The sequence below is a fragment of the Canis lupus genome, chromosome 2, assembly GCF_048164855.1.
Source record: "Canis lupus baileyi chromosome 2, mCanLup2.hap1, whole genome shotgun sequence".
Taxonomy (NCBI): domain Eukaryota; kingdom Metazoa; phylum Chordata; class Mammalia; order Carnivora; family Canidae; genus Canis; species Canis lupus.
This window is the reverse complement of record NC_132839.1, coordinates 37,330,623-37,338,908: the sequence shown is the minus strand read 5'-3', so window position 1 is coordinate 37,338,908 and position 8,286 is coordinate 37,330,623. Positions and strand designations below refer to the sequence as shown.

Genomic DNA, 8,286 nt, shown 5'->3' with positions numbered 1-8,286 from the left:
GCCTTTTAACTAATAGTCTCCTAAGGAAAAGGGACCCTCAAAATTACTGCAATTGTCACCAAACTTATATGGTATTTCCTAAGGTAGTTTCTAGTATTGATTGCCCCTATCAGAAAAGGAACATAAAGTTGCCAGATTCTCCTTAGTTTAGGTAATTTATATAAGACAGATATGATACTTATTTTAGAGATTGTGAATGTTACTGTGGAGCTTCTTGGTTACCAGAGCCCCAGGCAAAGTACTTTTCTAGATCTCTGGAGTCAAAGCAGTTCTGTTAAGATAAAATTGACTGATGCATATAACGTATAACTTTTTGCTCTAAAAATTGTATGGATTATATGCAAAGATCTTTGTTTTCTATGCAGTTGGTTTTCTGGACTAACGTCAATAATCTATGTTACTTTTTCCTGTTTTAGAAGGAAAATTCCTTCTTACATAGACCTGACATCCATGGTCCTTAAAATTTTGCATGAGTGATCGTGCATCATACTCAAAGAAAACCTATTCTCTGGTATTTCCTTAAGTAAAGATGATGACCTCTTTTGCAAGATAGAGGTGAGTGACAAGAACTCTAGATTTTGCAAGATGTTTACTTCTAATGGCTATTTTGATTTGGTGGTAATATTCTCTGTTTTCAGAACTACTTTGAAATCTCAATTGTGGAACATATATTGAAAAAAACATTTGGTGAAGACACTCCTATAATGACATATGGAATGTAAGATGACTGGATCTTTTATTATGGAGTACTAGATGTAACCTTCTACAGAGGTCCATTATGAACATGTAATAACATAAGAATTTTCAAGCATTCATGGCAATAAATACATGTCCTTGGGATTTTTTCCTCCATCTGCATTCAAATGAGTTCCATACTATATCTAAAACACAGTTGGGCAACAACTTTTTGATTTCCTGGTCACATTTATTAGCAGGAACCTCATGAATATGTACACATTGCATATCAATATAGGTTTTCATTGTGGCTGAATAGTTTCAAATAGAATTCTGGAATTTAATAGTTATCCTACTTTAAATCTTTATGGTTTTGAGTTATTTGTGTTATTCTGTATTTTATGATCTGATGGGTAAACTGGACTTACTATAAAAATGTATAAAAAGTAATATAGCTTCCTGCCTTCGTAAACTCATTACTCTTAAATCCTGTGAGATTTTAGAAGTCCTATAATTTTTTAGCTTTATCAATATATAATTGATAAGTAATATTGTATAATTTTATTTTATTTTATTTTTAAATATATTTTTAATTTTTATTTATTTATGATAGTCACAGAGAGAGAGAGAGGCAGAGACACAGGCAGAGGGAGAAGCAGGCTCCATGCACCGGGAGCCCGATGTGGGACTCGATCCCGGGTCTCCAGGATCGCGCCCTGGGCCAAAGGCAGGGGCCAAACCGCTGCGCCACCCAGGGATCCCGTATAATTTTAAGATGTGCTGCATGATTCGTTATACACCTATACTGTGAAAAGGTTACAACAAAGTTTAGTAATACAGCCATCACCTTACATAGTTAACCTTTTTTTTGTGGTGAGAACTTTTAAGATCTACTGTTGGCATGTTTCAAATATTATAATACAATACTGTTAAGTATAGTCACCATGCTGCATATTATATCTTTAGGACTTTTTTTTCATCTTTTAATTAAAAGTCTGTACTCTTTGATCAGCATCTCCCCATTTGACACACCCCTCAGCCCCTGATAGCACCATTACACGGTGTTTCTATGAGTTTAACTTTTTCAGATTTCATATGCAGGTGACATGTCAAAAATCTTGTAATTTTTGTAAACCTAACTGGTACTTCATTACTTGTAAGTCTTAACTTGTGGTAGAGTAAAACCAGGTAACTTACAGAATTATGTGACAGTATTAATAGTTGTCTAGAATTTTCATAATCTGATTTCAAGATTAGGAAAAATATTTATTTTCAAATAAACTTTGATTTTAGCAAGTCCTCCATGAGAGCCTCCATTTGATTTATGACGTTTGTAAATAGATATTATCCAGGTGATCATACATTGCCAGATTCTTACTCATCTTTGTGTTTTAGTTCCCTTGGGACTGACCATTCATATAATAAAGCTCAATATTTGAATTATAGTAAATGAGTAAAGGAGAGTATATTATCATGGGTTTTTGGTATTACAGTTTTTTAAAAAAATCTTATGAAGTGCTTTTTTGCTCACATAGTTGATGACTCTGAAAGAAGAAGAGAATATGACCACTCAGTTTTCTGACCTGTCACTGGATTCTTACCAATAGTATCATCCCAAGGAAGCTGAACACGATGTTAGCTGCGTTTAGGACAAACGTAAACCACTCCAGGTAAAAGAACCTTGTAAAGAAAAGTAATAGTGTATTACAGAGGCCTTGGCTAGGTTCATGATGACATAGGACCTTGTCTGAACATAATGATTCAAAATTTGAGCTTAAATGACACTCTGAAATCCAGTCAATGTGCCTCAGTAGAATTTTCAGAGAACATTATTTTCAGAAGAAAATTTGGCTTACCATGAAAACTTTGAATACATAGAAATGGCAGGTGTAGCAGTACACACTGCCAATTCCTCATACAGCTTTTTAAAAATCTTCATACATATTCAGAGCTCATTATTTTTTTCCTTTTTTATTAAACATATATGCTGTTGAAAGCAAATAAGGAAACTCATCCTTAGATCCCAGAAGGCACGCACATATGCTGAGTTGGAAGCAAGGATGTGTAAAGGGAAACTACCACCTCTTGGATCAAAATTAAATGCCAGAGTTGGCGGAATCCTTAAGTGATGTCCAGGAAAGAGAGAGGAACTTATATTTATGGAATATATGTTATGAAATGCAGTGAGTATGGGTAAGTGTCTTCACATGGACACCATTGATGTTTGTGGACAATTTATTTTGGTTTTTATGTAGTTGTCTGCAGTGATCAATGAGTATAGAGCCTATCATATAGTAGATGTATAAGAAATGTGTCAGAATTACTAATTTTTTTAAAATGTTGGGGTATGCATTTTTAGATTTATTATAGTTACTTCCATATAGTGGAATGTCTGTGATTAGACTCTGTATCTAATATTCAGCTTCATACTCTTAACACAGAAGGAGTCTGCTTTTCCTAAATAGTAGCCAATCCAAACCATTTGGTGTCTATTTTGACTTGTTTTAATAAGCTAGGTACTTTGTCATTGAAGTTTACACTGTGTTTGTAGGAATACTTTTCAGTTATTTTTGGTCAAAAAGTGGAAATAAGAAAGTTCTGTTTAATTTTACAGGGGTGAGAATATCTCTTGCTTATGTGAGATGAAGGCCCAATAAGAAAGCAGTATTTGAAATCCAGTTCCAAGGATATGTTTGTTCTAGTATGAATGTTGATTAGTGACTTCAGGTGTTAATGCAGCAAGTCCATCTCCACCAAAAGTGAGTAGACGGTGAAGGGAAGCAACTGGGTGTTGGCTAGAGTATATACTTCATTTAACTTTAAAAATGATACATGAAGAAACCTCAAGGGACCTTCCTTATACTAAAAGGGATGTGTCCTTTTATCCTTCATATCCTCTGGTGGCAGGGAGGCAGACTGGAAGAAACAGATCCACTAGTTTCTTCTGCATTCAGTATCACCTCAGTTTGATTCTGGAATCCATGTTGTTAATATAATGGGGGTTTTTTGCCTATAATTTAGGTAGGTCTAATGTGGAATAGAAATGATTAGAAGACTTGACTGGGTTAATTTTCTTTGGTTAACAGTATTAATCTTAAAAGTAGTTGAGATAGCCAAGATTCAATAAAAAGGCTCACAGATCAACCAGATGTTTAATGATATTGAATCATTTGTATTAGATTTATAGTTGATGAGGATAACACAGTGATGTAGAGAGGTTATATATTTGTACACCTGAAATCTTTGGGCTATTTCTGTATTTTTGTATTTAAATTCAATTAGCCAACATATAGCGCATCATTAATTTCAGATGAAGAATTCAGTAATTCTTCAATTGTGTACAAGACCCAGTGCTAATGGCATCATAGAGCCTCCTTAATGCCCATCACCCAATTACAACATCCCCCCCGTCTGCCTCCTGTCCAGCAACCCTTAGTTTGTTTCCTATAATTAAGACTCTCTTCAAAATTTTTCTCCCTATCTGATGACTTCCCATTCAGGTTTCCCTCCCTTCACCTATGATCATCTATGATGTTTCTTATGTTCTACATATTATTGATACATTTTATGATAATTCTTTCTTTGATTCACCTATTTCACTCAGTAAAATACCTTCCAGTTCCATCAACATCAATGTAAATGATAATACCTATTCCCATATTATATAAAATTTATTTTTACCCCTATGTAGATAGGTTCTTTTTTTCTCCTTTTTTAAAAAAGTTTTTATTTAATTTACAGTTGGTTTAACATATAATGTAATATTAGATTCCAGTGACTAATATTGTGATCCTCAAACACCGGACCTTTAAACATCAGATGTGCTGATGTTTCATAATTCCCTTCTCCCCTTATTTGTGCTATTATAGCAGAAATAAAGTTAAAATTACAGTTGCTGAGGCACCTAGGTGTCTCAGTGGTTGAGCATCTCCCTTTGGCTCAGGGCCTGATCCCAGGATCAGGCTTCACATAGGGAGCTTGCTTATCCCTCTGCCTAGGTCTCTGCTACTCTGTGTGTCTCTCATTAATTAATAAATGAAACCTTTAAGAAAATGTAGTTCCTGATAGCCATAATTTATTTTCTGTTGGAAAACCTATATTAGAAAAAGTAGTAAGTGCTCTATTCTTTCCCTGATAATGTGGGTTATATTACCATATCACTTAGGTTCTTTGTGTCAGAGATGTTAGACCAACTTCAGAGCCCTCAACACTATGTGTCAGTAGGCTTCTTGTTGGACTTTGTGTTTTACCTATTTGATCTGCCTTAATTTTATTTGACCATGTATGTTGATTCTAATTATTTTGGTAGATATTTTTATTTTTTTAAATTTCCTTAAAGATTTTATTTATTCGTGACACACACACACACACACACACACACACACACAGAAAAAGAGAGGCAGAGAAACAGGCAGAGGGAGAAGCAGACTCCCTGCAGGGTACCGAACATGGGACTCAATCCCAGGTCTCCAGGATGATGCCCCGGGCGGAAAGTGGCGCTAAACTGCTGAGCCACCCAGGTTGCCCTGGTAGATGTTTTTAATTTAATCTAAATCCTTAAGATATTTGAATATTTTATTTTTCAATTTGTTGGATGATATGCTTGTAGAAGTAGATTATAAGCTATTCTATTTAGTTCTAAAACACCAAAGATCCTAATGTTATTCTGGCACATTGCTAGGGTTTTGTTGTCTTTAATTTTTTCCCATATTTTCACCTTATTTCTGTGTCAGCTGACTGATAGTGCTGCCATTTAACTTACATTGTTACATAAAGATGATCATTAATTTTCCCAAGCTAAAAGACTTCAGGTTAGTCGAGATAAACTATCCAGAAGTATTAAACTCTTTAGAGAGTTGTAGTTGGGAAACTTGATTGAGTTTATAATGATATGATGAGGTATACTGAGCATGATGAAGTGTAGCTCAATGTAAGTACTCTAAAGTCCAGCCTAAGTGTCAATTCAAGTATTTGGGACATACATATTCTGAGTGTAAGTTCTTAGGTTGTAAATTTCATAAGGTATTTTGAGCAATATTGTGCGGAATAGGGAGAATAGAAGTGTAGATTTTTCCAATGAGACAAAGGGAAGTGGATTCTAATTTACACTACTGCGTTTTCTTTTTTTTTTTTTTTTTAATAATTTTTTTAAATTTATTTATGATAGGCACACAGTGAGAGAGAGAGGCAGAGACACACACAGGCAGAGGGAGAAGCAGGCTCCATGCACCGGGAGCCCGATGTGGGATTCGATCCCGGGTCTCCAGGATCACGCCCTGGGGCAAAGAAAGGCACCAAACCACTGCGCCACCCAGGGATCCCCCCTGCGTTTTCTTTTTGTAGAGTATCTTCTATGTAGCATTTGTGTATCTTTTTCATTATGAATTTCAAGTGATAATTTCAAGAGTAAAGAATTAGTAACTATTATGTTGTATGTGTTTTTAAAAATATTTATTTGACAGAGAGCACAAGCAGGGGGAGCAGCAGAAGGAAAGGGAGAAGCAGAATCCCCACTGAGCAAGGGAGCCTGATGATTCAGGACCCCCAGATCATGACTTGAGCCAAAGCAGTCACTTAACTGACTGAGCCACCCAGGTGACTCATGGTTTTGTTTTTGTTTCTTATATATATAATATATAAATATATTATTATATGAACTATGTAAATATTACTATGTCATTCAGCTCCAGTGCTTATACTTGTTTCCCAAGAGCGTGTCTGGAAACTGAGGAAGTGCCAATTACCACATGAATAAGAAATTGCTGGTTTGTTGTTGACATTGCTTTGGTCTGAAATGCGAATTTACACCTTAGGCAGAATGCTTAAAGATACATCAGATGGGTTACTCTAATTCCCTTAGGAAGTTACCACTTTCTGTATATTGGTGAGTCCTAGATGGAAATTTAGAAGCTCTGACTCATTTTGATTCAAGGGGATGAAATTGGCAATTTGCATTTAATATGGAGCCCTGGAGAGGAACTTATTTGCTAATAAATACCATGCATTTATTTTGAATCAAGGCTTTAATCTGCTAGTATTCTTCATTATTTATCTTGTATGAGTAATGGAGCTTTTGTTATATATAATTGGCATTCTGTGATTAGGTCCTTGTGATTTGCTTTATTATAGTTATGAGGGTATTGAGTGGTAATTAGATAATTTTGGAAAACTTCATAAAGTACCATAGATAAGTTGAATATACCAGGATTTTATCCTTAGATTCCTTAATTTGATAAGGAAAGATAGGGTATGTATGTTTGTGTGTATGTATGTATGTATGTATAAATAACATGGGTGTTGATACTATGACAAGTAGTAGTTTATAGGAAAAGCTTTTGGGATTCAGAAAAATCACATTTTTTTAAAGGAGCAAGTCTTTTCACAGGTCTTTCCCTTATCAACTCCCTGTTTCTCCCTGCCGGAAATTTTATAATATTTATAACCTCATATTTGTTTGGCTTTTTTCCATGTTCCTGATTCTGCCCAAGTAAGGATATGCTAGATGAATTCAGTTACTATAACTGAATTCGATTAGAAACATACTTTTGAATGAGGGAGAAAGGAAATACTCCTTGCAGTCTGTGGGGGAGTAGTGTTAATTTAAGGTCATTTAATCTTGGATGTTTGGTACAGCCTAAGGTGGTCAGTTAATACAGTGAGAAAGCATGCAGTGGTATTTGCTATCTCAACTCTGTCCAAAAAATGCCATTTTAAAAACTTTAATTAATTAATTTGAGAAAGAACAGGAGCAGGAGGGAGAGGAAGAGAGAATCTGAAGCTTTCTGTATATTGCTACATGCTGAGGGCAGAGCCCAATGCAGGGCTCAATCCCAGGACCATGAGAGTTGTATACTCCATTAACCAGGAGTTGGCCACTTAAACAACTGTGCCACCTAGATGCCCCCACATAACCCATTTCTTGGGGTGCTGCATCTAAAGAAAATCCTCCATAATAGGAATCTCTAGAGAATGATCAGTTTTTGTCCTTTTTTGGAAGGGGGAATTGGCTCTGATGATTAGACTCCTTGTTTATTGAACCTGATGACAACATTCATTCCTACAAAGAGAATGCGGGGTTCAGCCAAGCTAATTTATGATAGGAACTTTGGTGAGAGTTTTTAGAAGGAACAAATTAGCAATAGATGGTAAGAGCATAGGTGTATATGATAAAGGAAGGTGAGAAGGAAAAAAGACAAGGTTTAAGTGATTATAGCATCTGCTTAGTGTTGTAGAAGTGTGATGGAAACTTGTAAATTGAGAGCAGTGTTAGGATTCTTTAAATTGTTAGAAATAGGAAAGCTCCCCTGTTTAAATATTGGACAAGTCAATGTAGGTTAGGAGTCAGAATTACAACCATTTATCGGCTTCTTTGTTGTTAACTTCAATGTATGGGTCTCAGCCAGCTTTGTAATGTTAGACCCTGTGTGTCTCTTTTCTGGAGATGGCTTGGCAGTATTATATCTACTGTTGAAATTACTCTGATCAAGAATATGTGTTGATCAACTCTTTGTTCCTTATACAATTACTGGAAAGGATAGAGTTATATATTTCTAGACAACTTAGATTGCATCAAACTTTCTCAACTTTAGTATACTTTAAGGGTCATCTGGA

At 35.3% G+C, this 8,286-nt stretch overlaps 3 non-coding genes across 3 annotated transcripts; all 3 read left to right on the top strand.

The window, feature by feature from the left end:
• Positions 1-2,397: 2,397 nt before the first annotated feature.
• Positions 2,398-2,469, top strand: LOC140623948 (small nucleolar RNA SNORD107). The gene has a single exon (XR_012023498.1). It is a non-coding gene; the product is annotated as a small nucleolar RNA SNORD107 (small nucleolar RNA).
• Positions 2,470-5,562: 3,093 nt separating this feature from the next.
• LOC140623943 (small nucleolar RNA SNORD64) lies at positions 5,563-5,623 on the top strand. The gene has a single exon (XR_012023485.1). It is a non-coding gene; the product is annotated as a small nucleolar RNA SNORD64 (small nucleolar RNA).
• Positions 5,624-7,681: 2,058 nt separating this feature from the next.
• Positions 7,682-7,753, top strand: LOC140623947 (small nucleolar RNA SNORD108). Its single transcript, XR_012023489.1, has one exon. It is a non-coding gene; the product is annotated as a small nucleolar RNA SNORD108 (small nucleolar RNA).
• The last annotated feature ends 533 nt before the right edge of the window (positions 7,754-8,286 follow it).